A 27974-nucleotide genomic window follows, 5' to 3' on the forward strand; every position below is an offset into this window, starting at 1 on the left:
TAGTAAGAATTTATATCAAAACCAGTACAAACAATAACAAAAACCAGCCCTACGTGCCTAAATGTACCCATCCTAAGGACAATGGATCTTCCACACTTCCTTAAAAAAGAAAGAGAATCATTCATTAGTTGATGGGCATTTAGGCTCTTTCCATAATTTGATGAATGGAGAAGGAAATTGGGTTTATATACACAATGGAATACTACTTGGCAATGAGAAAGAATGAAATCTGGCCTTTTGTAGCATCGTGGATGGAACTGGAGAGTGTTATGCTAAGTGAAGTAAGTCATACAGAGAAAGACAGATACGTATGTTTTCACTCTTATGTGGATCCTGAGAAACTTAACAGAAGACCGTGGGGGAGGGGAAGGAAAAAAAAAAAGTTAGAGAGGGAGATAGCCAAACCATAAGAGACTCTTAAAAACTGAGAATCCACTGAGGGTTGATGGGGGGTGGGAGGGAGGGGAGGGTGGGTGATGGGCATTGAGGAGGGCATCTGTTGGGATGAATGAGCACTGGGTGTTGTATGGAAACAAATCTGACAATAAATTTCACATTTAAAAAAAAGAGAAAAAAAGAAAGAGAATCAGATTAGGAACAGACTTCTCATCTGTAGCCCTGGGAGTCACAGCTATAGTTCTACCTCCCAAAGGAACCCCATTGAGCGACAAGGACACTAATCCAAAAGCTGGACACATGCAAGATAGCATTACTAGGTCAGAGCAAAAGAAATACATCTTGAAACACTCAAAGTCTCAGAGAGTACACTACCCAGGTGTCCTATCTAAGGAGAATTCATGACAGGAGAATGCAAACCAGATGAAAATCAAACGAGATCCAAGATCTGCAGGGGACTAGAAATAGCAGTGGGCTTCTCACTTCTAATGCATCGAGTAAAATCTAAATGGTTGGACTGGCAGTTAAAGTTGACCACGCATTTATACTTCTCTCTCCTGTGGCCCCATTCAAAGGATTGTAAGTGAATTTTAAAAAGGAAAAACCCCACAAGGTCCGAAAGACAGTAGAAGAAACAGCGGCAGACGAGAGATTTCGGTGGATGTTGGGCAATCAAAAGGTGGGCGGAGCAAGGTAGAGCCAAGTCGCTCCGCAGAACTGGACTCAAAGGCACCAGGGACAGCAAAGGGCGGGGCAGCACTGGGAGCTGGAACCAGGCAGACTGGTTAGAGCCATCTGCACCTGAACTGTACTCTCTTCCATCCCAGTGTCAGGAGGAAGCCCGGGGAGCTTGGCTTGGAAAGACTTACAGTGCAGAGGACAGCAGACACAGCAGAGTGTGGGAGGTAATGCCTGAAGCTTAACTAGAGGGTTTCAGTGAAAGTTTGCAGACTGCCTGCAAGGACCTCCCCCAGAGCCTTCCTCGGAGGCTGGCGGTCAAGCACGGACTCCCCAAGAGAAAGACTGAAGAGGATAAGTACCCCCAGACTGACAAGTTAACGCGAAGGTACGTGGGATAGAATGTATTGCTATTGGGTCTCGTTACTCACGCTGCTATCATATGGGTATTACTGATTTGTTCAGTGTACCAATAAAGAATACAGAATTGAACGCTTACCAAATTGAGAAGGTCCTGTTTGACCCTGGGTCAAGGGGAGAGGAGGGTAGAATGACATCCTAAAAATGACTTCCTGAAGATAGCTTACGATCACTCAAATGTCATTTTTTTTTTTTATATATATATACAAGAAATGTGTGGCCTGGAGAATTAAGCATAAAGGACTATGAGAATATTGCTTCCCTGTGTTTTGCAACCCATGATATAAATGTCTCCGCGAGGCAGAACTGATACACACATATCTGGGATGCTATAAAAATGCTGTTTTCATGGGGTTCAATCTACTAAAGAGGGGCTCGGTATGACAGCATGGGTGGAGAAAGGGATTGTTCTGGTTTCTGAAGCTCCAGGTTTCAAGTCCTGGAGAAATCTCTAACAGGAAATAACCTTGGTAACCCGGGAGCAAAGCTGGACTTTTAGTGGGTAGGCATCTTTAAGCCACAATAAGATTTAGAATTAAGGATGGAAAGACTTCCGAGAATAAAAATCATTGTATTGGTCTTTTTCATTAGAAGGAATAGTTTGCGTTTGGTATCTTTGGTATTTGTACTGTTAGAATTTGGCTAATTATAAATGAAAACCTTGAACTCAAATTTAAAATGTCTGTTAAAGGATGTCCATTCTCACAACTTTTATTCAACCCAGTACTGGAAGTCCTAGCCATAGCAAACAGATAACATAAAGGAGTAAAAGGCATCCAAATAAGTAAGGAAGAAATAAAACTTTCACTGGTTGCAGATGGCATGATACTCTATATACAAAAACCCTGACGATTCTACTAAAAAACTACTAGATCTGGTAAAATGAATTCAGTGAAGTCGTAGGATATAAAATCAATATACAGAAATCAACTGCATTTCTATACACTAAAGAGGAAGCAGCAGAAAGAGAAATTAAGAAAACCATCCCATTTACAATTGCACCAAAAACGATAAGATATCTAGGGATAAACTCAACCAAGGAGGTGAAAAATTGAACTCTGAAAACTATAAAACGTTGATGAAAGAATTTGAAGACAACACGAACAAATGGAAAGACATTCTCTGCTCATGGATTGGAAAAACAAATATTATTAAAATGTCTATATGACTCAAAGCAATCTACAGAATTAATGCAATCCCTATCAAAATAACCACCAGCATTTTTCACAGAACCAGAACAAAGAATCCTAAAATTTGTATGAAACCACAAAAGACCTCAAATAGCCAAAGAAATCTTGAAAAAGAAAAACAAAGCTGGAGGCATTACAATTGCAGACTTCAAGTTATGTTACAAAGCTAAAAGAATCAAAACAGTGTGGTACTGGCACAAAAATAGACACATAGATCAATGGAACAGAACAGAGTGTCCAGAAATAAACCCACACTTGTATGGTTAATTAATCTTTGACGTAGGAGGCAAGAACATGTAATGGGAAAAAGACAGTCCCTTCTACAAATGGTGTTGGGAAAACTGGACAGCTACATGCAAAAGCATAAAACTGGACCACTTTCTTTCACCATACACAAAAATAAACTCATAATGGATTAAGCACTTAAATGTGAAACAATAAAAATTATAGAAGAAAGCACAGGGAGTAACGTCTCTGACTTTGGCCAGAGCAGTATTTTTCTAGATATGTTTCCTAAGGCAGGAAAAACAAAGGCAAAGATGAACTACTGGGACTGCCTCAAAATAAAAAGCTTCTACACGGCAAAGGAAACAATCAACAAAGCTAAAATACAACCTACTGAATAGAAGAAGATATTTGCAAATGATACATCTGATAAAGGGTTAGCATCCAAAACATATAAAGAATTTATACAACTCAACACCAAATAGCAACAAATAATCCAATTAAAAAATGGGCAGAAGACATGAACAGACATTTCTCCAAAAAAGCCATCCAGATGGCAAACTGGTACATGAAGAGATGTTCAGTACCACTCATCATCAGGAAAATGCAAATCAAAACCACAATGAGGTGTCACCTCACACCTGTCAGAATGGCTAAAATTGAAAACACAAGTGTTACAGAGGATGTGGAGAAAAAGGAACCCTCTTCCGCTGTTGGTGGAAATGCAAACTGGTGCAGACACTGAGAAAGACTGTATGATGTTTCCTCAAAAAGTTAAAAATGGACCTACCATAGGATCCAGTAATCGCACTACTGAGTATTTACCCAAAGAATATGAAACACTAATTCAAAAGGATATATGCACCCCCATGTTTTTGCAGCATTATTTACAATAGCCAAACTATGGAAGCAACCCAAATGTCCTTCAAAAGATGAATGGATAAAGAGGATGTCATACATATATTACATATATATATCATATATATAACATAATATATATATGATATATATATCCATATATATTATATATAACATAATATATATATGGATATATATATCCATATATATATTATATATAACATAATATATATGATATATATATCCATATATATTATATATAACATAATATATATATGATATATATATCCATATATATTATATATAACATAATATATATATGATATATATATACATATATATATATTATATATAACACAAAATCTCTGGCTGAGGACTTTGCAGCAGGTCCAGGAAGTCAGATTAGGGAAGAACAGGGCCTCTGGAAGAGAGAGACAAAGAGAATGAAGGGAACTGTTTACCCCAAGCTGATCTGATACGAAGGAGTACTCCGGAAGAAAACACTGCTTGGCATATGGTCGATCAGATGCCACGTGTGGGTGAGATACAGGTACGTAAAAACCAGGCAACTGTTAATTTCAGAAAAACGAAAACAAATTGTACAGGAAAAAAATATATAATCTTCTACTTGCCACCACAAGGAACATTATTTCCATAACCACAATCATGTAAACATTGACTGTTAGTGAACGAACAAGAAACAATTCTGTAGACGTTTTGGGGAGGATGAGAGCAGGGGAGAGGGTGTTGGGTGGCATTATGACAAAATTTTGACTCCGTTGAACAGGATGTTAATGGATAAATTCTAAAAGCTAGTGAATAAGAAACTAGGGATATGAAAGTATTTAGAAAGCTGCAGGTTAGGGGCGCCTGGGTGGCTCAGTCAGTTAAACATCAGCTCAGGTCATGATGTCAGAGTTAGTGAGTTTGAGCCCCATGTCGGGCTCTGAGCTCACAGCTCAGAGCCTGGAGGCTGCTTCAGATTCTGCGTCTCCCTCTCTCTCTGCTCTCCTCCCCACTCCCGCACTGGCTCGCACTCTCTGTCTCCGTCTCTCTCTCTCTCTCTCAAAAATAAACATTAAAGAAAAAAACAAAACCCTGCAGGTTAATATCAGAAGTGAACAGTTCAAGGAGGCAAAAAGAAATTGCTTCTAAGGGAGCAGGCTTGAGGAAGGGTTGGGGGTGGGAGGGTAATTAATTCTTCTAAATCTTCTGGTACGACGTGATTGTGTGATGATTTGCAGGTACTGTGCTTACAATGAAAGCCCTTTATGCCTCGGCTTGTCCTGGCCTCACCTGCCGGTTCCTCAAATCTTGGCCGCAGTGCAGCATCTGGCCAGCCTCCTGCAGGTGCAGCCTGACAGTATCTGGCCTCCGGCCCACGTATGCTTCTTACTTCCTGCCCTTGAGCTTCTCCCGGAGACCCAGGCAAGAGCCACCTCCCTTCTGATGTACGTTCCACCTGGAAATAGAGTCGAGTTGACACCCCCTGAGTCACCTCTTTGACCAACTGGTGTAGGGGGAGAATCCTGAGCTGACAGAGGCATCCCTCCCTCTTTCTCGGGAATGGACAGACAGCGCCAGGACACGTTCACGCAGCTGTCCAGGCTGTCCCCCGATAGAGCAACCGGTCACCTGCCGTCATGACCAAGCAAGAGTGAACCCTTGAACCGGCTCTCCCTCCTTCCCTGCTTCACCTCCTATTGCTCCCCGTCCCCTGGAGCAAACCCCCGGTTTGTCTTGTTTGGTCTCAGGCTTTGCTTTCTGGCAAACCCAGGTTAGAACGAAACTGATTAAAAACGTTAAAAAAAATTTTTTTTAATGTTCATTGATTTTTGAGGGAGAGACAGAGTGTGAGAAGGGGAGAGGCAGAGAGGGGGAGACACAGAATCACAGAACAGTTTTCTAAGTGTTTTCTGATCGTTACAATCGTGGGTCCCGATTTATCTGTTGTTTCCTACTATGTGGCCTGGCCGAGTTTGGGGGTTTCTTCCTATACTAACTCCCTCTCCGCCATCCACTTACAGCTGTTACCACGCTTCTCCGTTATGAACTATTAGTATTAGGGGTAAATATTAGTATATCTAATGCTCTGTCATCCACTGGTATATGAAATTAAATAATGGTCATTCTGTCCCCATAAAACACTTTGCCAGCTCAGCCCCCTTCACTCTCATGGTGAAGGAAACTTTATTTTTTTACTTGCTATTTCCTCCCTCCTTCAACTTTGAACTTTGCTGAGACTGCCCATAATTATAAATGTCACCCCATCAGCTTTCCCCTCCAGGTATTTACCTTTGGTTTCGAAATCCTACACTCATACTTTGTAATTCTTTGTTACATTATCATTTTCCGTTTAGATCTATTTTAAAAATCTGATTATTTGATTCATTTTCATTTACTTTGGCCTTTATTGGAAAGTTTTTAGGGGTGCCTGGGTGGCTCAGTTGGTTGAGCATCTGACTCTTGGTGTCGGCCCAGGTCACGATCTCAGGGTTCGTGGGTTTGAGCCCCACATGGGGCTCTGCACTGACAGTGGGGAGCCTGCTTGGGATTTTCTCTCCGTCTCTCTCTTTCTGCCCTTCACCTGCTCGCATTGTCTCTCTCTCTCTCTGTCTCAAAATAAATAAATAAACGTTTAAAAAAAGAGAAGAACTAAAAATAAATCTGTCACTTAGGTCAATAAATGGGCTGAAATCTCCCTTTAAAAAATAGACCCTCAAATTTAAAAAAATAAAATAAAATAAATAGAACCTCAGGTTGGTTCAAAATGAAATTTTCATCTACATGCAGTTTCTAAGAGACACCTCTAAAAGTAAACACTAGTGAAGAAATGTTGATTTTAATACTCAACGCTACACCAGGAAAATGTGAATAATTAAAAAACAAGAAAGGAGGTATTTCAATGCTAAGATAATTCAAGGCCTGAACCATGGAGTGAAGAAAAAGATTACATTTTTCTCGTAATAGATACAATCCTTGAGGAAGATGAAAACAGACATGGACCTTTGTGCAATGAAAAAACATGACAGCAAAATACACAGAACAGGGGCGCCTGGGGGGCTCAGTCGGTTAAGCGTCTGATTTCAGCTCAGGTCATGACCTCATGGCTTGTGAGTTCAAGCCCCGTGTGGGGCTCTGTGCTGACAGCTCGGAGCCTGGAGCCTGCTTCGGATGCTGGGTCTACCTCTCTCTCTGTCCCTCCCCGGCTCGTGCTCTCTCTTTCAAAAATAAATAATAAACATTAAAAATAAATAAATAAATACATTCTTTAAATTAAAAAAAAAAAACTTTTTCTTAAGGCGCAGAACAAAAACACCCAGAAATTAAGGAGGGCTTGACAAAATCACTCTGGGGATAGATTTGATTGCACCTCTGGAGTATTTAAATATCACAACCGATAAGTTCATCCAGTAGCTCTGTACGAAATCCTTTCCAGCCTGGAAAGCATGTTTAACAATCAACATTTGGGAGCCTGGGTGGCTCAGTCGTTAAGCATCTTGACTTCAGCGCAGGTCATGATCTCACGGTTCGTGAGTTCGACCCCTGCCTCTCTCTCTCGTTCACCCTTCTCCCTCTCCGCCTCCTGGGATTCTCTCTCTCTCTCTCTCTCTCTCTGCCCCTCACCCACTTGCACCCTCTCTCTCTCTATACACCAACCAACCAACCAACCAATATCAACATTTACTTCACCTCCAAGAAAACAGACTCCCTCCAATAAGAGAGTTCATAGATCTCATTTGGAAACACACCCCTCATACGCTGTGGCCATTTTTGTCCCTCCCCTTCCCACACTCGGGGGGTGCATCCATGAAGCCCCAGTGTGGTACCGAGCAGGGACAGAGGCGGGAGCGGGAGTGGTGCAGAGGGAACTGGTGTCACTTGCCGACACAGCTGTGTTTGCTCAGCTTTTCTCGCATTTTCTCATTCAGTTCTCAGCACAGTCCTATAGAAGAATCGCCAGTCATGTTGGGGGTGATGGACGGTTATTCTCACTGCTCCCTGTTTGGACTATCAGATCCCTGTCAACACCAGCGAGCAAACTCCCTGCCCTTCATTGGAAGGAGGAGCTGTTCCCTCGGCCTCAGACTCAAGGCCCTTCTCCCGTCTCCAGGAAAGGTGTCTTTCACCTCCGTGGTAAAATGGGGACTGTCACACTGACCCACTTCCCAGCAGGGCTGGGCGACGTAACGACTAATTACAAAGGCTAATAAAATATTTACAGAGCCTCTGGCACACTTTGGATGTGCAAGGGCTTACTTAATAAAAACAATGACGGTGCTGGATAAACACTGCACAGAGCCTAGTGCCACTCTGGAGAAGAGTAAACAACTTGCCACGGTAATTTCAAGCTCTATTAGATGCTTGCAGCAAATATCACTGTTCTCCGAGAGGAGAGAAAATCTGCCACGCAGGAAATCTCGACTGAAGGCCACAGCCCAGCCATGCAGAGCAACGCGGTTTGATTAAAATGAGCAGTGACCTTTTGTGCCAGCGCTGGTGTGTCTGGGCTTTTTCAGAATTCGGGAAGGTAGAAGTGAGTTAGCTGCACACCACTGGGGCCCCAGCTCCAGCGCCTGGCCTGCTTTCTAAAGGAACCACTGTCTAGGAATCCGAAACAGAGGCTGCTGTTCCGGGCTGGCCAGGCCCCAGAAAGGGAGGATGTCTTGTGACAAGTGCAGGGGCGTTTTGCATCTTTGCAGGGGACGGGAGAAAGAGCAAATGGCATGGCCCGTTTATGTAACAGAAAGAAAGCCAGTGCACGAGAAGGGAGCGGACGGGAAGACAGAGCCCACGCCAGGAAGTTGGTGCAGGGTATCAGAAGTAAGAGAAAAGCTGAAAGGGCGCCTGGGGGCCAGTGGGGCCACCCTGAGATCCGCAGCAGTGGGCAGCTGCTCCCACCCTGGGCCGGGGGGAGCAAAGATGACAGTGGTGGTGCTGCCAGAGCCCAGATGTGAGCTGGACCCACGAATAAAGTGCAGCCGCGGCCAGAGCCATGTCCCAAAGAGGAGAAGGGAGGAGAGAAGTCCTTAGGACGCATGGTTTGCAAGGGGGGCACCTGTGGCACAGAGCAGAGCCAGGGAGGGCTCTGAGGGTCACAGGTGCTCTGCATAGAGCAGGGCAGTGGCAGGTGGGGCCACGCAAGGTCTGGCTAAGCCAGATAGGAAGCCAGGCTCCCACTGAAGAATAATGGGAAACAGTTGATGGTGTCACGAGTTGTCACCTGGTGAGCTCGGTATCAGCAGCCCCCGCCCGAGAATGAGTCTGTGGGTCAAGGGATAGGATTCTGATCACTTAACACAAGTTGTAAACGCCCAAGGCTGGTGGCCTCTGGGAGCAGGTGAGTGCTCTCTCTCTCTTTCTCTGAATTTGAGTTCTAGCTTTTTTTTTACTGCTTCAAAGACCTGGTGCCAGGGGCGACCTAGTTCTCACCGGTTTACCAAATTCTCATACACGTAACTGTGGGATTCCAGCTTCAGAAAGTCACCTTTACCTCCATCGCAAATGACTGAGCTGGCACGAGGGTCAGTGAACAGGGCAACGTGTTAACAACATCACAGTAGGAGAATCAGTTGGGTGGCCCCAGGAAGCAGTCTAGAAAGTTCCAGACAGGGGCGCCTGGGTGGCGCAGTCGGTTAAGCGTCTGACTTCAGCCAGGTCACGATCTCGCGGTCCGTGAGTTCGAGCCCCGTGTCAGGCTCTGGGCTGATGGCTCGGAGCCTGGAGGCTGTTTCCGATTCTGTGTCTCCCTCTCTCTCTGCCCCTCCCCCGTTCATGCTCTGTCTCTCTCTGTCCCAAAAATAAATAAAAAACGTTGAAAAAAAAATTAAAAAAAAAAGAAAAGAAAGTTCCAGACAAACCCTCCGTTCATTTTTCCTCGGTAAGAACGGTGTTTAAAATTGTAAACTTGTCTTATGAATCAAGCAAGGAGAGTTAAGTTCATGGGGTGTTAATTTAATGGCTCACTTGGGCTTTGACTAATTTTGTTCTATGACAGCGGGATAATTTTAGAAACTTCACACTGGGAAGGGAAGAGGAATTCATTCCCATTCACTCTGTGTCAACAGAGCTGAACCGCTGGAAACAAGCGTTCCTTTAGGCAGGCAGGTAGGTGGGGGTTCAAAATCTCACAGAGCATCGGGAGACAGGATACAGAAGGTTGTCTGATTTGTTGGAGGCAGAACTGGGGCCCAGAATCCAGAACTCGGGCCAGTGGTTAGGCTGGGAACACGGGGTTGGGGGGGGACCTATTTGGTTAATAGTGCCCTCCCCCTCTCCCCATATTTTGTTCTGAAGCTCCTTTTATTTCCAAATAGCTTGGTAAGAATATTTGTTCCTGGCCCCCACAGAAACAGCACTGGTTTTGTTTCTGGTGCCCCAAGAGTTGTGATATCTCTTTTTTTTTTTTAATTTTTTTAATGTTTATTTATTTTTGAGAGAGAGAGAGAGAGCAGGGGAGGGGCAGAGAGAGAGAGAGGGAGACACAGAATCCGAAGCAGGCTCCAGGCTCCGAGCTGTCAGCACAGATCCCAATGCAGGGCTTGAACTCACAAACCATGAGATCAGGACCTGAGCCGAAGTCCGACACCCAACTGACTGAGCCACCCAGGTGCCCCTCAGACCTGACTCTTCACCCCATGACTCAATCATGTTATCTGGGGGTTAAATAGGGAATGCATTTCCCAGTGCCTAGCATGGTGCCTGGACACAAGAACTCAGTGATGCCCCCTTCTTTTGTGATGATGTTGGTTCATTAGCCATTGGGCTGGACAGTCTCCCTTCGCCAGCTCAGGACCCCACAGTTACCAGCCACAAGCGCTTCACCCATCCCATTGGCTTCCCACCCTCTCCACACCCTCGAAAATAACCTTCTTACACTCAGTTGTGCCCTCCTTTTTTTTCTGGACTGTTTAATCCAGTCATTGATTAAACTATATCTCACGGTAAAAAACCAGTTTGAAAACTCTCAGGGCCTGTTGTGGCACGCCTTTGTCTTTGCTATTTCATCTTTTCAAATTCCTCATCAGGCAGGTTGTGGGAGAGGAAGTTGGGGGAATTTACACCAAGGGGGGTGACCAGACATTTGGCTTATGGCCCATGGTACAGATCTTCTGGAACATGGTCGATCAAGAATATTCTATCCCTCTGTAGCTGCAGGTATGCTCATGTACCAGAGCCAAGCTCAGGTCCCGTGCACCTCTCCCCTGTGGCCAGAGACTGATGAATGGATACAGAAGATGTGGTTTATATATACAATGGAATACTACTTGGTAACGAGAAAGAATGAAATCCAGCCATTTGTAGCAACGTGGATGGAACTGGAGGGTGTTATGCTAAGTGAAATAAGTCAGGCAGAGAAAGACAGATACTGTATGTTTTCACTCATATGTGGATGCTGAGAAACTTAACAGAAGACCAGGGCGGAGCAGAAGGGGGAAAAAAAGTTAGAGGGAAAGAGGGAAACCATAAGAGACTCTTAAATACTGAGAACTGAGGGTGACTGGGGGTTGGGAGGGAGGGGAAAGTGGGTGATGGGCATTGAGGAGGGCACCTGTTGGGATGAGCACTGGGTGTTGTATGGAAGCCAATTTGACAATAAATTGTATATAATATAAAAAAGAGAGAGAGATGATGGACCCAGACCATGTGCTATGATTTCTGGGAAACCGAGCACCAAATTCCAGCTCCCAGAGACATGTTGGGCACATCATGAGCACTCAATACCCATTCGTGGACTAATAAATGAATTCTGGCATATATCCACATTCCCCTATGGGTGGCATATGAGGCCATCAGAAACCATCAACTCCTCGCGTGTAAAGTGTGCCCCGTGTGTGTCCACTCCTATGTGTCCAGCCATTATCTGTAAAATGCAATCCTTAGACCTTTGGCAGATACCAAGAGGAGCATCCAGTTGGGTCTCTGGCTTTAAATTGTCTTCTCTAAGGGAATACACCATGCATTCTTGAGGTCGGCATACCATTGCAAACCTCAATTCCAGCTTCTGACCTGACTAAAAGTCGAAAGGATGAGAGGGCTCAAATCTCCACAGCTACTCCCTAGCTCTTTGCTGAAGAACCTAAACCAGAAGTGGCTCCCAGGATGACCCATCCTGAAGTAAGAGCCTTTTCCCTGGAGGATGTGCTTTGTGATGCTAATTGAGTATGAGGGAGTTGCTTAGGAAACAAGATTTGCTTTAGGTGACAGATCTTTGGTTAAACTGGCCAGGTAAGGATGAACTAGCAGCTTTCTGGAGCCTACACTCTACAGAAGAAGCTGCTTTGTTGGTGTGTTTTTGTGCCCTAAGCTAATGGAATTTCTAGCGGAGAAGGGCCTGAGGCCCTGAGCCCCAAAAGTAGATGTGATCCACCCCTGCCCAGGGACAATTTTCAGACAAACAAGTAGAGTTATTACAACTTATCCTCATGATCACAATTCCTGCAGATAAATAGAACTTGACCGTGGAGTAGCTGAAACTCTTGCCCGGGCCCCCCTCCCCCACCCAACGGAAGCAACCATTGTGTGGGTGCTTAGGAAAGGATCTACTGAATTACAGCAGAACCAACTGGTAAACAGGGACCTTCAGAAAGCTGATCTGACCCTCGGCCGTCCTCCTCCACTTGCTAGAATTTGCACCAGGACCTTCCAGACAGGTTAGCAGCCTTCACTCTGGCAAGCTTGATCGGTCTAGGCTCCTTTTGTGACAGAGGTTGGTTGTGACTTTCCAGGCCTACTTTTCAGAAAGAATGTTGTATTAATTCGGGTTCTCCAGAGAAATAGAACCAACAGAATATATACGTGGGGTGGAAGGGAAGAAGAGAGGAGAGATTTGTTTTAGGGAATTGTCTCACGTAATTATGGGGGCCTAGCAAGTCCAAAGTTTGTAGGACGGGCTGGCAGTCTGGAAATTCAGGCGAGAGTTAATGTTGCAGTCTTGAATCCAAAGACTGGAAACAGGCAGCATTTATATATTGTGCAGTCTTAAGCAGAATGCCTTTTTTCTCAGGACACCTCAGTCTTTACTCATAAGTCCTTCAACTAACTGGATAAGGCCTACCCACATTATGGAGGGTAATCTGCTTTACTCAAAGCCTACTGATTTAAATGTTAATCTTTACTCAAAAAATTACTCAATGATTGTTAATGTTAATCACATCTAAAAAATACCATCACAGCAACATCTAGACTGGTGTTTGACTAAACAACTGGGCCCATAGCCTAGCCAAGCAGACATGTAATATGAACCATATTATCTGACAAAGATGTCCCCAGACAGGTGTATGTTCCAACAGATATGTCCCCTTTACAGAAAGCAGCCATCCTGAAGAGAAGTGGCTGAAGGAGATATACGTGAGAGAATAAGAAGGCAAAACGTGTACATTCTAGCATGATCTGGGTCTTACTGCCCCATTTTCTTTTCTTTTTTTTTTTTTAATTTATTTTATTTCTTTTTGAGCGAGAGAGAAAGACCGAGTTCAAGCTGGGGAGGGGCAGAGAGAGAGAGGGAGACACAGAATCCGAAGGAGGCTCCAGGCTCTGAGCTGTCAGCACAGAGCCCGACACAGGGCTCAAACTCGCGAACCGTGAGATCGTGACTTGAGCGGAAGTCGGACACTTAACCGACTGATCCACCCAGGCGCCCCAATATCTGACTCTTGATATTGGCTCAGGTGGTGATCTCAGAGTTGTGAGACTGAGCCTCGAGTCGGGTACTCTGTCTCCCTCTCTCTGCCCCTTCCCTGCTTGAGCTCTCTCCCAAAATAAATCAATAAACTCAAAAAAATAAAATAAAGAAGAAAAAAGGACATAAACCTCACACCTGGGACAGCATGTGAACGACAGATGGTCATCTAAATAAGTATCTTGCTGATTTCTTGCTTTTTAAAATTTCATGTTCTATTTTCATAGATTCACAGCTAGCTCTGAGTAAATGAAGTCATTATGTTTTGTAGACACTTAGAAATAAATGTCTACAATCTCTATTCTCTATTCTTGTCTCCATTAAAATTTTTAAAAAATATTTTTATTTTTTATTTTTTTGAGTAATCTCTACACCCAACATGGGGCTCAAACTCCCCATCCCAAGATCAAGAGTCACATGCTCCACCAACTCCCTGCCGGGTGCCCCTTCTTGTCTCTGTTCATTGGACATCGTGTGGCATTTTGAGCCCTGCCCCAGATGCATAAATACATACATACATACATACATACATACATACACATATATACATATGTATACACACATATACACATTTTTAAATGTTTTCTTTAAAAAAAATTTTTTTTAACGTTTTATTTATTTTTAAGACCGAGAGAGACAGAGCATCAGTGGGGATGGGGCAGAGAGAGAGGGAGACACAGAATCTGAAGCAGGCTCCAGGCTCTGAGCCGTCAGCACAGAGCCCGATGTGGGGCTCCAACCAAGGAACCGTGAGATAATGACCTGAGCCGAAGTCAGATGCTTAACCCGCGGAGCCACCCAGGCGCCCCCATTTTCTTTTTTTTTTTTTTTCAACGTTTATTTATTTTTGGGACAGAGAGAGACAGAGCATGAACGGGGGAGGGGCAGAGAGGGAGGGAGACACAGAATCGGAAACAGGCTCCAGGCTCTGAGCCATCAGCCCAGAGCCTGACGCGGGGCTCGAACTCACGGACCGCGAGATCATGACCTGGCTGAAGTCGGACGCTTAACCGACTGCACCACCCAGGAGCCCCCCATTTTCTTTCCTTTTAATCAAAGTCACGGCTCATTGGAACCATCAAGCGGAGTAGCCTCTTGCTAGCTGCAATTGACGATACCCCTTGAGAGTCCCCTCTCATTTTGTTCTTGCTCCGCCCCCCTCCCCCAGAGAGGAACAGAACACAAGCCCGGCTGTGTTCCCTAACACGTGAGGTCACTTTGGGTTAAAAGGTAAAGAACACAGACACCCTCTCTTCTCTCCCATCCACGATGAAGCCGTGCATACAGACATCATAATGCTAAATAAACCACGTGTTTTCTTTCCTGGGTTTTTTTGAACTTTCCTACTTAGAACCAACGTATGCAAAATCGTTTAGGTCAGCCAACTGTATTTATCCAGGATCTAAATAAATCAACACTACCTTTTCTGACATTTTTAATAAAGCAGAAAGTCTCTAAGTACAGTCCCATCACATGGGCCAACTGAGAACATCCAGGTGCATTAAATCTGGGACTCACTTATATTCTTTTCTTTTCTTTTTTCCTTTTTGGTCCTTCAATCAAGGCTTCTTTATAAAATGTAATTCATATTATTATTTTACAGATTGATGCTCACTTTAACATTAAAATGAAGGCCTTGATTCAAAAAGGTTAACAAAAGAAGAGAGTAGACATTTATACATTGACTCGAATTTGAATAGATTATAGAAGTTTTTGCTTTATAAGATAATATCGCAATGTATAACATTAGAATTTAAAGTATTCAATTATTTTATTGCCAAATGCCATCATTTTTCAAATGACAAGTTTCCCTGCATTTTCTTACATTGTATAATTATATGTAAACAGATAACCCGAATTCAAATTAAAAATTTAAACTCCTTGCTGATCACTAACCTATGAATTCATGGCAGTTGCTATTTGAAACAGTAATGGGAATCTCCTAAAATCAGAAATTTTGTTGTTTTTTTAAACAAAATTTATATTAAAATGTAACACAAATACAGAGAAATGCACAGATTTAATGCACAGGTTTAACTTGATGAATGTTGGTTTTTATTTTAATATTTAATTTTAAGCAATTTCTGGGTTGCAAATTATTCCAGTGTATCTTTCTAAAGCGCCAGTAAAATTAGACTATATCTTTCTTGTTCGAAAATATAGAATGATGCATCTAAAAAATTGCTTGACATATGTTACCTGTGTGTCTTAACTTTTAGTGGTTGAGGGTTGGAAAATACTAGCCACAGGAGTATGAGCACATACCTCTCAGGGTTGTCAGTGGGGACGAGGGTGACCAACTTGTCACCATTTGTCCAGGACTTTGCTGATTTTAGCACTAAAATCAGTCCCAGACGAACCAGAACAATTGGTCATCCTAACAGGGACAGGATGTGGCCTGGTCTGACCGTGGCATTTCCATATTGAACCTTCTCCCCTCCCCCCACCTCTTCCCTGGCCCTTCTCTTTTAGCCTCAAAATGAATCCTGTAATTGGATGGGGGTCCGGGGAGGTAAGGGGGGACCTGGGAGGTCCTGGGAGGGGACCTTACAGAGATTTCCAAAGAGGGATCTCAGTGCAAGTGTGAAATTACTTTTTCTCGAAGCCATTTACGCTGCTTTTATGCCACAGGTCCTTTTTGGGTTTGGTAATATTTTTCTGCCCGTCAGCCAGAGCCTTGGGGAAATCGGATGGAGAGTTGGATTTGCTTGACCTTGCAGCCCCCAGGCCTCAGTGGCTAAACCTGTACATGATCACTTGCCCTTCTGATTGGACACATTTCATAGCAAAAGGTCCTACAAGAATTTGTATTTCTTGGAACATGAAAAATACGGAGGGGAGAATTTTGGTGAGTGAAGTGGAGGGGAATAGAGAAATACTTACACTTTACCAAAACCTATTTAAATGAAGAGAAAAAGAGAAAACATGCCCCACACACCTGCCTACACAGAAAGAAAGAAAGCGTAAAGGAAAACGCAGGCAGCAGGCTGAAAACTCTGGCCCTCAAGCAGTTTGCTCGATCCAGACTTCCTGCTGGTCAAATTCTCTTGCAGAACACTCCCTGTGAAACCCTAGTGAGCCCTGTGCTTTGGGAGCAGGTACAAATGGGTATGGCTGTTGCCTTCGCCACTTGCTGGCTATTCAAACTGTGGTGAAATGCTTAAGAATTAGGAACTCAGATTCCTCACAGAGAAAGTGAAAATAAAAATATTTATCTTAAAAAGTTGAACTGAGGATAAAATCAGATAATGTGTGTAAAGGTGTTAGCCAGGCGATGGCATATAACAAATGTTAAATAAATGCAAGATTACCTTGTCTCCTGACATTAACAAGGCATTCATTCATCATCCATACATCCATTTATTCAGCAAATATTTATGGTGCTGAACTGGCCCTGAGTATAAGCCAAGAGTAACCCTGGTGATGAGCAAAGCTGCTGGGTCCTGGCCCTCATGGAGTCTAAGAGGAGAAATTAGGCATTAACAAAGCTACACATAAGGAATTTTTAGTTACACGTGTATTAGGAAGAAAAAGAACATGGCCCCATGAGAAAGCCTACTAGACAGATATGAATTTGTATGTGGAGGTCAGGAAAGCCTCTCTGAAGAAGATATATTTAAGTTGAATCTGAAGGAATTGTTAGAGATAGCCCAGAAAAACCACAAGGGTGGGTGAAGGAGGAAGAGGAGAACTCTGCAGTAGAGCAGGGTATGTGAAGACCCTGAAGCAGGAAGAGCTTGGTTCACTCAAGATTGAAGAAAGGGTGTCATGGCCGCTTTGAGGGAGCTGGAGAGTGGGCTCCAGTAAGGAATGAGAAGAGCGGCCACCCTGAGTGAGGGTATGTCGGTGGCCTCAAGCAAAGCAGTAAAAGCAGGCCAGATCACACCTGGCCTTGGGTGTTACATGTTGCAGAGATGACCAGCTTCCACCAAAAATCATGCTACCCCTTCCAGAGAACGGAGTTGTTTCTGAGAAGTGTTTCGCAAGTCAGGACCCCTCCCCTTGCACTTAGATGTGGCTAGAGGCCACTTTGGGCTAGAAAATCAAGGTGATATGTGCCATTTCTAGGCTAAAACCTTTAAGAAGTAGGTCTACCTTCTCCAGACCCTTCCTTTCCCAGTCTTCCAGCTGGAAGCAGATGTAGATGAGGCCCTCAAAACCTGTGGGATTGTAATATAGAAGGAAGTCTGGCCCCTAAATCCTAGAGGACGGCTGCCGGCCGCCTAGGCGCACTCACCCTGAACTCCTATGTGTCTGAGAATTGACCTTTGATTGTGTTTCAACCGCTACATGTCTTTTGTTCCATCTGTTCCAGCAGCTAGCATCGTTCTAACATCTAGGTTATGCTAAGGAGTTTTGATTTCATTCTCAAAATTTTATTTTGAATTCTATTTTGCTCTAAGTGCAGTGCAAACTTGCTGAAGGATTTTAAGCAAGGACATGACATGACCTGATTTTCACTATAAAATGATTACTCTGCCTGAGCAGATTAGGAGGTCTAAAATTTTGTAAGATGAAGCGCCTGTGCGGGTGAGTCACTTAAGCATCCGACTCTAGATTTTGGCTCAGGTCGTGACCTCACGGTTCATGGGATTGAGCCCTGAGTCAGACTCTGTGCTGGAAGCACAGAGTCTGCTTGAGATCGTCTCTCTCTCTCTCTCTCTCTCTGCCCCTCCCCTGCTCCTGCTCTCTCTCTCTCTCTCTTTCTCAATCTCAAAATAAATAAGCATTTTTAAAATAAAATAAAATTCTATGGTAAACAAGGCAAGAGATGATCATAGCTAAGATTAGTGGTTGAAGTCAAGAGAGAGAAATGTGGGTGTGTGGGATGACCGAGATTCAATGATGGCGGGTGGGAGAGAGACAGATGTTGCAGGTCTGCTTTGACTGGAGCATGTGGGTGCTCTGATGGTGAACTCTGGGAAGGGTCCTGGCTGGGGTGGGGGCAGAGAGTTCAGAATGAGCAGTGCGGAAGTGGGGATACTTCCGTGGTCAACTCTTTTAGTCTTCACTGTGGGGCTAATCTTCATGCAGTCACATTACCAGAGGGAGCCTTTGGTCCGGAGAGCATGAGGCATCTTTCCATCTTAAGTAGCAAACACATCATGCCATGTATTCATTTGTTCATTCATTCATTCAACCAGGCACTGGGCTGGGGACAGAGTCATGCTCTTGAGGAACTGATAGTCCTCACGTTCTCTGTCTTTAATTTCTTTTTGTTTATTTTTATATTTGATAGAGAGAGAGAGAGAGAGAGAGAGAGACAGAGCATGAGTAGGGGAGGGGCAGAGAGAGAAAAGGAGACACAGAATCCGAAGCAGGCTCCAGGCTTCGAGCTGTCACAGAGCCCGACGGACGCAGGGCTCGAACTCGCAGACCTGAGCTCACATGACCTGAGCCGAAGTCGGACGCTCCACCGACTGAGCCACCCAGGCGCCCCACGTTCTCTATCTTTAATTGTGTATGTATATCTATCACACGGAATCAGTCGCCAGAAGTAGGTGGCCAAAGAAACTGACAATTAATGAAAATACCCTTTCTAATACGGAGAGGGTGGTGTGAGGGACAAGGGTGGAAAGAGAGCAGGTCTGAGAGCAGAAAGGGCGAGGAATGATAGTTTCCCTTAGAAATTTACAGGGTTTCCACCTCTGCAGTTTCACAGGATGCTTAAAATATGGGAGGGAGAAACCAAGTCCCAGGTGCACAAATCCCCCCAAAAGTTACAACTAAAACAGCCTTTGAGTCAAGGTCCATTTGCTCATCACTACATGCCGCCAGGATGCTTCCTCAGAGTAGGAGAAGCACCGTATACAAAGTAGGTCAGAGAAAAATGGTAGAATGTGAGGATTAGAAGAGGCTGCACCTGCAGAAGGACATAGTGACTGACACCCCTCCACCCGAACAGGTGCTCAAGACCTGGCTGTCTCCACTGGGTGAGTTCCCAGTGGCCGGAACGAATTTGGTCGGGTTCCCAGTATTGTGCCAGGGGGCACGGCAGGTTGTGTCCCACGGAGCCTGATGGCCAAGTTGTGTCTCCAAGTCAGAGAGGAGGGCATTGGGCTGGAAACAAGGATGTGCTGAAAAGGTCGGAAGAAAGACAGGCAGCAGACCATCGGCATGTGGGAGACACAGCTGGTTCCCAGACCTCCGGGCCTGGGTGGATGGTATTCCTGGGGCCTGTTTAGAGCTGGTCAGAAGAGTGTCATTTCATCAGAGCCAGGAGAGCTTAGGAGGATAATCCAAGCCTGTGCTCAGGTGCATGCATGTATGTGTGTGTGTGTGTGTGTATGTGTGTGAGAGAGAGCATATGTGCACGCTCGTACACACACACATATACGCGCTCAGGGCACGTTGCATGATGGTGGGGAATCGGGGATGAGTAGAATGAAAACAGCAGACTTAACACGGAGAGAGCTAGCCTGGGAAAGCACGTGTTTCTGCCCCCGCTGGCTCTCTCTGCTTCACGAAGTCTTTCGATTTCGTTCCCAAGATTCATCACACACAGTTCCTTCTTATGCTAGTCGTACAATGAAGGAGGTTTACTGAAGATGTGGGGCTGCTTCCAGCTCTCCCCAGGACAGAAAGAGCCCCTTAAGCCTTTGCTAGAAACAATCAGTGGCAAAAACAGATACTGTGCTAATATCAAACACTTGGGTGCTCTCTGTAAAAGGTGGCCTGTTAAATACAAACATGTTTAATGTTGCCACATTCTGTTAGACTTTTCATGAATATATGCTTATAAACCAGGAAAGCTCTGCTTATATATTCAGTGCCTTAATTTTCAGATTGAAAAAGGGGGTGTCCCAGCCCATATGGAAAAGGATTCCTTAAGGATTATATGCAATTTAACAACAAGTGCTGCGATGTGCCAACCGCTTAAAAAACATTCTTTTAATCCTCTAAAAACCCCACCAGGTTAAGTGCTGTAATCATCAGATGAGGCCACTGAGGCTCAGTGAGGTCAGGTAACTTGCCCAAGGTAACACAACAGGGAGTGGCTCAGGCAGGATTTGAACCCAGGCTGCTGGGTTCCAGGGGCCCTGCTCTGAACTGCGATCCTCCTTCCAGGGGCAGGAAGGGCCACTGCTCTGCCTTGTTTTCCATTTCACTAGTAAACTTGGAAGAGAAGAGAATCTAATTGTAAGGTCCTAACCTCATTTTCAAAATGGCAGATCTTGACCCAACAGAACCGCTGACTTAAGGAAGGAAGAGAGTGAGTGACGTTTATTGACCTCCTACTACAGGCCAGATTTTTACATATGTTCCTTTTGAAAGTCACTGAATGGTTACCAGGCGTTCTCCTGCACTAAATGGGGATGTCAAAGACAGGAGTGGTTTCTCATTTCTCCTCATTCTTCCAGCTAGGGGCACAGAGGAAGGCTGACAAAGGAGAGAAGCCCACTGAGATTATTACTTGTTCGGTGTTGGGCCCAGCAAAGCGATCTGACCCATTCCCCTGCCGCTGGCATCATCGTCTAGGATTTTGCACACAGCAAACTTAGCCACTCCTCCTCATCCCCATTTCCTCCATAGTCTAGTTCCTTCTACACAAGCTGCCCTGGCAGACCAAGTCCCGGTTCATGATCATGGGCATCTGCCACTTCTTTGCAGGGCCAGCAGGAAATGTGCCACAGCACTGAACAGTAAACAATTCTGAGTCTCAGCCACATGTTATCTGGGCTGGGCACCAAAGCAGACTCTGGTCCCTTGTCACTTCAGCAACAAAACTCCCTCTAGTTCCAACAATGATTTATCAAGTGAGCCCGCTGCTGGGCCTACCGTGTTCCTTTCATTTTGGGGGCACAATAGGTAAAATCCATTGGTGAGACAGAATGGCAGATTGAACTTACAGATTTGGACGTAGACACTTCCCTGAAAGGGGAAGGAGCATTCCATGCTGTTTGGGTTTCCTCCAGAATATTGCCCTAAGGCCTAATTAGAATGAGAAAAATAGATCAGCCTTTTCCATTTCACTAGAAAACTTGGAAGAGAAGAGAATCTAATTGTAAGGTCCTAACCACATTTTCAAAATGGCAGATCTTGACCCAACAGAACAGCTGACTTAAGGAAAGAAGAGGGTGAGTGACATTTATTAACCTCCTACTACAGGCAAGATTCTTACATATGTTACTTTCGAAAAGTCACAATAATTTCACAGAGGGATTATTTCAAGGCGCAGTCTGGGAGGGGACCAAGATCCAGAGGTTATGTGACTCTCCCCAGGTCGTATGGCTAGTGGGTCACAGAACTTGAATTTGAACCTAGGTCTGTGTGACCCCCAAATTCATGATGTTCACACACACACAGAGCTGCCACAGACCTTGACTGAGCCACCCACAAAGAATGATTTTTCTAGATCGCTGCAATAGATGTCTCTAACCTTTAAAAACAGCACGAGCTTATAAAAAAAAAATTCTCCTATTTTGAAAAGTTAACGTCTGTTCCAAGATTTATATGGTAAATAGCATAGTGGTATATTGTATTTTTGAAATACATTTTTGAAAAGCTATCTTGACCCAACTTGACAAAAATAAACTGTACCAAGTAAAGGTGAAGAAAGGTAAATGTTCAAACAGTTCCATCCTGTGTGTCAGGATTTTTTTTTTTTTCCTGATCAAAGCTAACAAGCAACACAGTCAAACAAGGAGACAAAGTTAACTATTAACTTTGAGGTGAAAAGTCAATGTACATTCTTTGTACTACCCTGCCCACACTCCGGCAAACATTAACATATATGGGCAAGCACACCTTCCTGTGACTATACAAGTCTGTTGGATACGCTTGGGAAACACCTGCAGTGAAGGCATTGTCCAGTGCTAGGCCCTTCTGTTACAGAGACCTGGAAAAGTGACCTGCTTGAGGTCATTTGGCCGCTTACAACTGGGAGCCCAGAGAAGGGTAGTCCCTGACATTCCTACCCTTGTGTGATGGTTGAATAGTTGCGTTGTGGTTGGACAGAATTGTAGTACACGAAATGACTGCTTCCACTTTTGAAACAGTGATGAGCTCAGCATCCTCTTAGATCTTAACACCGTACCTAAAATGAAAACCAAACTCTCACAGACCCCTCTGCCCTTTTGCCTCCAGTCGTATGATGTGGGGGCCAACTGTTGGACAACCATTGGCTTCATGGCTTTCCAGGCTCAAGTTTGCAGACCGGTTTTCTAGAAGCAGCAGAAAAAGGTGTAGCAGAAAAAGCATGGAACTGGCCTCAGACATGTCTGAGACGACAACTTAGCTCTGCCAGTGGGCAGCTGAGTGACAGGGAAAGTGGCTTTCCCTCCCAGATCTCAGCTTTCCCAGTGATGATATGGAAACAGTGTTACGCAATAATCCCTTTGTGTAGTGGGTCGAATACTGTCCCCTCCCAAATCCATGTCCATTCAAAACCTGAGGATGTGATCTTATTTGGAAATAGGGTCTATATAAATCTATTAGTTAACATACTGGATGAGCTCATGCTGGATTAAGGTGGACCCTGAATCCAATGACTGATAACCTTTTAAGAAGAGGAGAGGGCAGAGACACAGAAAGAAGCCTATGTGAAGATGGGGTCAGAGGTTGGCGTTAAGCTGCCACCAGCAGAGGAGTGCCAGGAGCCATCAGAAGATGGAACAGTCAAGGATGGACCCTCCCCTAGACCCTTTGGTGGGATCAGGAACCTGCCAACACCTTGATTTTGGATGTCTGGCCTCCAGAACTGTAAGAGAATAGAATTTTATTGTTTGGAACCACCAAGTTTGCGGCCATTGGTTATGGCAGCCCAAGAAGGCTAATACACTACGCAGAGGGGTCAACGGAGTACTTACCGCACAGAAAATAATTGAAAAATGCCACCAACAGTTATTAATCACACATCATCATGTTCAGCCAGCAATTGGGGTACTCTGCAGTAGGTAACAGAAGTGTCACGATCCCAAAGCAAGACTAGAATCACCAGTTGGAGCGACTGCGAATCTCCATGTTTTTCTAATCTTCTTTCTTTCAGCGCTAAAAGCAGAAATAATTTGTTTTGTTTAAACAACGCAATTTAACCATACAATCTGATGCTTAATCTTAAAAGAATCCATGACAATGCAAAATCCTAAAGAAATAGACTTCTAGGCTCTGTTTGGAAATAATTAAAACTCTACAGCAAAAGTCATACCTACAGAGCTGAAGCTAACTGGTTTTAGTTCCCAGACTTCCTTATAAATGTCTGTCTGGCCGTGGGAAAAGAGCAGAACGGTGGATAATACGAGCGGGGCCCTGCCTGCAGAAGGAAGAAGAGTCAGGAAAAACCAGAAAAGCAACAGATAGAAGGATCACGTTTTAGAAGTTGAGGGCAGCAGGCCTCGCAGTACAGACAGGATAAAGACGACAAGGGCCATGAAATACAACCCCAAAAGTTATATCACGGCCTACCTGTCAGTGGTGGAAAAAGTTGGAATGTATTTCGCAGGCCTCAAAGCCTTAAAGCGTAGAACTTCCCCAGAGTCCACAGCTTACACTCTGTTTAAAAAATCAATTCCATGGGGCGCCTGGGTGGCTCAGTTGGTTAAGCATCCAACTTGGGCTCAAGTCACGATCTCACAGCTTGCGTATGCAAGCCCCACGTCGGGCTCTGTGCTGACAGCTTGAAGCCTGGGGCTTGTTTCAGATTCTGTGTCTCCCACTCTCTCTGCTCCTCCCCTGCTCATGCTCTGTCTCTCAAAATTAAATAAACATCAAAAAAAAAAAATTTTTTTTTTAAACGAATTCCATCAGTATCAAGTGGCTTGAGGTCTGGGCTTCCCAAGGTGGTGATATCAGAACTGAGGACCCACCGAATTGAGTGCAATAAAGACTATCGATGAGTGGCTACGTCAGACCTTCTGGTGGGGTTGGGGGCAGGGGGGCTTCCTAGTTCAATAGTCTCACCCTCCGCTGGTCGCCTCCCTGATCCCACCTGTGGAAATGGGCCCTGTCTCTACCACAAGCCTCACTTTCTTCTGCCCTTAACTGCCGTTCATACATCCACAAGTAGATGTTTTATCCACGCTGAGCCAATCAGAGTCTCTGTCCTGGGAATTTGAAACCTGGAGCATACACAAATACGGATTGGCGGTCTTTCAAGCAGAGTCACATGAATGGTAGACACTTAAAAAAATAGGTCTGAAACTCTAGGCTGATGCTGCTATGGGAAGCTCTAATCCCAGCCTTCCTGGAGGTAGGGGCTTCCCTGGTTTCTGGGATTCCATAAGCCACCTTAGCATTCTTCCAGTAAATTCTCATAATTAATTAATTAATGGTTTCTGTTACTTCTGCTCGTTCCACAGCCTCTAGGTCACACCCAAGGTGTGAGTAGTATGGATGGCCTACCATGGCGAGGCAAAGGGGGTACCTGGAGGGAGCGCTGGCAAATAAACCAGTAAGGAAGTGGGGAGCGTGGCACAGAATTTCTAGTAATGCATCGGTGACCATCACTAATGAAATGAATAGGGCAATATTATCTTAGTAGCAGGCACCAAACTTCTCTTAATTAGGGAACTATCTTTGTTTTTAAAAAGCCTGGGGGGCTCAGTCGGTTAAGTGTAGGACTCTTGATGTCGGCACAGGTGATGATCTCATGGTTGTGACATCAAGCCCCACGGGGGGTGCTCCACGCTGAGCCTAGAGTCTGCTTAAGACTTTCCCTCTGCCCCTCCCCCGCTGGCACACACGCTCTCGGTCTCAAAAAATTAAAAAATAAAAATGAATAAATAAAACAGGACAAAACAAAACTGTCAAAAGGACGCAGGGAAGCATTTTTGAAAGCCCCTCGAACGGCAGTGTTTGGGAGACGAGTTTGCTGAGAAGTACAATAGCATAACGGAAGCAGAAAGTTTCTGAAATTCCCAGACCGTGCTTAAAGTTACTCGTGATGATAAAAGATAGAAGGTGGAGAGAGAAGGAGGCAGGGAGGTGTTTGAATTCTGTGTGAAGTCGGGTGAGACCCCCTTCTCGAGATCCGCTCTCCTCAGCCTTTAGGAGGCTGGATTCACCAAATCCACACGAGGGCATGTGTGGATGCCCAAATTCACCAAATCCACACATGCTGGGTGCGAACCATTGTTTGTTGCTGGAATGAACCACCAGCTCGAGTTTCTCATTGGGATTGACGTGTTATAAAACATCCCACAAAGCCGGAGCCTGTGAGGCAGTTGACCTGGGAGAACAAAAGTTCCCAAGAATTGGCAGAATTGTGGGAGAACATTGGGAGAGTGTTGTAGGCTCCTTCGGCCGGTGGAATAGGCCTGGAGGTGATGGGAAGACAGTTTCGAAGTAATTTCCCCCAGACCTCCAGGTGCGAAGAGGATCCCCAGATGCCAACTGGGATTCGGGTAACAAAGACACCCCTGAGCGAGCGAGTTTTAATCTCATTCCCGGGAGCACGTGGGGCCATTCCTTTGGCTTTCCTTGTTCATCACGTACCCTTCTCCGAGAAGAATGTGATACAGCTATAAATGCCTTCCCGAAAACAGCGTGCGTAACTCAAGGTAGAGGACCGAAGACAGTTCTGTGCAAGCTCAGACTGGCTTGAGTGGACAGCATCTTGACACAATATTGGTCCTTCTGCTTTCTGCCCCCAAGGCTTCTCCCAGGCCAGCTGGCTCTCTCTGCCTGCACTTGAGTGCATGGTTAGCCCTGCAGGGGCACCCCCCAACTAGGGAGACGCTTGTGGATAAATGCCTGGCTGGATGAACATCCATCTTTTGGATGGACAGTTCTAGGAGACACTTCTTATGACTCTCCGGAGGTCCCAGTGGAACTGAGGACAGTTGCACACAGTGGTGACTCAATGCCCCTTTCTTGGCTTTTCCTCCTCGCCAGTCTCACTCTCCCCACTCTCTCCCTTCTGCCTCTTTGGGTCACCTCTCAAATAAGTGTTCCCAAGTTCTCATCGCAGGCTCTCCTTTCAGGGAAACTCCAGCTAAGACGGAAATACTGGGTCGTTTTGATAAGATAAAAGGCAAGTGGATTTGTTTTGACATCAGAGGAAGGCAGAAGGTGTCAAATGTTCCGACCTCCCATGAGAATGCCAGTCAAATGTCCCAGAAACTCTGAAAATAGGAGGCCCCAACTTCAGAACCCCACACTCATCAGTAAAGAAGACACACTCAATTCTGAGACTACTCCAATGCCCTGAGGCACCTAAGTGGTTACCCTATAATTGCTACCCACCAGTGGGTAGACTTGTTCCTTTGCTTTAGATGGCCAGGAGAGCCCATCACTCCACTCATGGCCAGTGTCTTGCCACATGAGAAATGCAGTGGAGAAGTAAAGGTGTAAGTCATTTTGAAAGCTTTTAAAGCAACACATAGCTCTTAGAATGCGAACTCCAGGAGAAGCCAGCTACTGTGTAAGAACTCCAGCTATTCTAAGACTGTTGTCATGTGAAGCCTAACCTCGCCATATGGAAAGAGGCTGAGCGGACCCCATTCTTCCAGTTGTCCTGGCCGAGTCTCAGAGCATGTGAGTGAATAAGCCGCCTTGGGTAGAAGCCCAGCCAAGTGTTCAGATGACTTCAACTCCAGCCGCCATGTGACGCAACTTCATGAGAGGGCCCAGGTGAGCACTGCCCAGCTGCTTCCAGCCCATCTGCACAGTTACGAGAGGGATTGACAAACCGTTGCTTTGAGCCGTATAAAAAAGTGATTTAAAAAATTCCTGTTTTTGTTTTTGTTTTGGTCTCTGATTGCCATGAGAACATGCCTTGGCTAGCCTGCTGGGGATTGAAGGGTCGTTGGTAGAGAAGCAAGTTGAGTCAGCCAAGGTCATCCTGATCAGCCAACAGCCAGTTGCCTGTGCTCGTGTGGGAGACAGAAAATGTACCAAATGGAATTCTGAACATGTCCAAAGGATCTCCAGGCAGAATATTGAAAGTGTCAGCTGGCTCTTACTCGCCATATATGCTAATATACCACAAGAAGAAATGAACGCACAAAGAGAACTGGCTGGTTTACAGGCCAACTTTAGAGGGAATATAGCCATGCTTGATTTGAAAAATGAAAACTTTCTCATCTCTAGTCTCTGGAGTGAGGAAAAGGTGATCAAATTAACACGCGCTATCACGGTAATATCAAACCAAGGATGTGGTTGTGAGATGCTGAGAGAATCAAGGTAGTTCCCGATAAGTCCACTCAGCTAGACAGGAGGGTTTCCAGGAATTTTAAGGGTGATATCTCACAGCAAATTACATGCCCAAAATAGCAGTGATTAAGTCTATAGTGAGAGACTCATTTGGAAAAGGATTACGAATATGACCTTGTCTATTCTGATTACTCTGTAAATAAAATGGAACCTGGCACACAATATATATTTGTTCAATGAATGAGTGAATTAATGGATGAGCTTGAAGGAAAAAAAGTCTAGTATAAAACATATGTGCTAGGATTCATTCATTCATTCATTCATTATGCAAATATATATTGTCTAATATGTACCAGAAACTATTCAATTTGTTGGGGACACAAAGCTCCTGTCCTCTTGGAGCTTACATTCTAAGTGGAAGAAACAGACATACA

The 27974-nt window shown here is 44.7% G+C and overlaps 1 long non-coding RNA gene across 1 annotated transcript in view; it reads left to right on the forward strand.

The window, feature by feature from the left end:
• Nucleotides 1-27974, forward strand: part of LOC113594138 (uncharacterized) — a 72447-nt gene that overhangs the window by 17346 nt on the left and 27127 nt on the right. The window contains exon 2 of the long non-coding RNA XR_008298072.1: nt 1224-1462. This is a non-coding gene — a long non-coding RNA (uncharacterized LOC113594138). The remainder of the gene's footprint in view (nt 1-1223; nt 1463-27974) is intronic.

The sequence above is a fragment of the Acinonyx jubatus genome, chromosome C2 (genome assembly GCF_027475565.1).
Source record: "Acinonyx jubatus isolate Ajub_Pintada_27869175 chromosome C2, VMU_Ajub_asm_v1.0, whole genome shotgun sequence".
NCBI lineage: Eukaryota > Metazoa > Chordata > Mammalia > Carnivora > Felidae > Acinonyx > Acinonyx jubatus.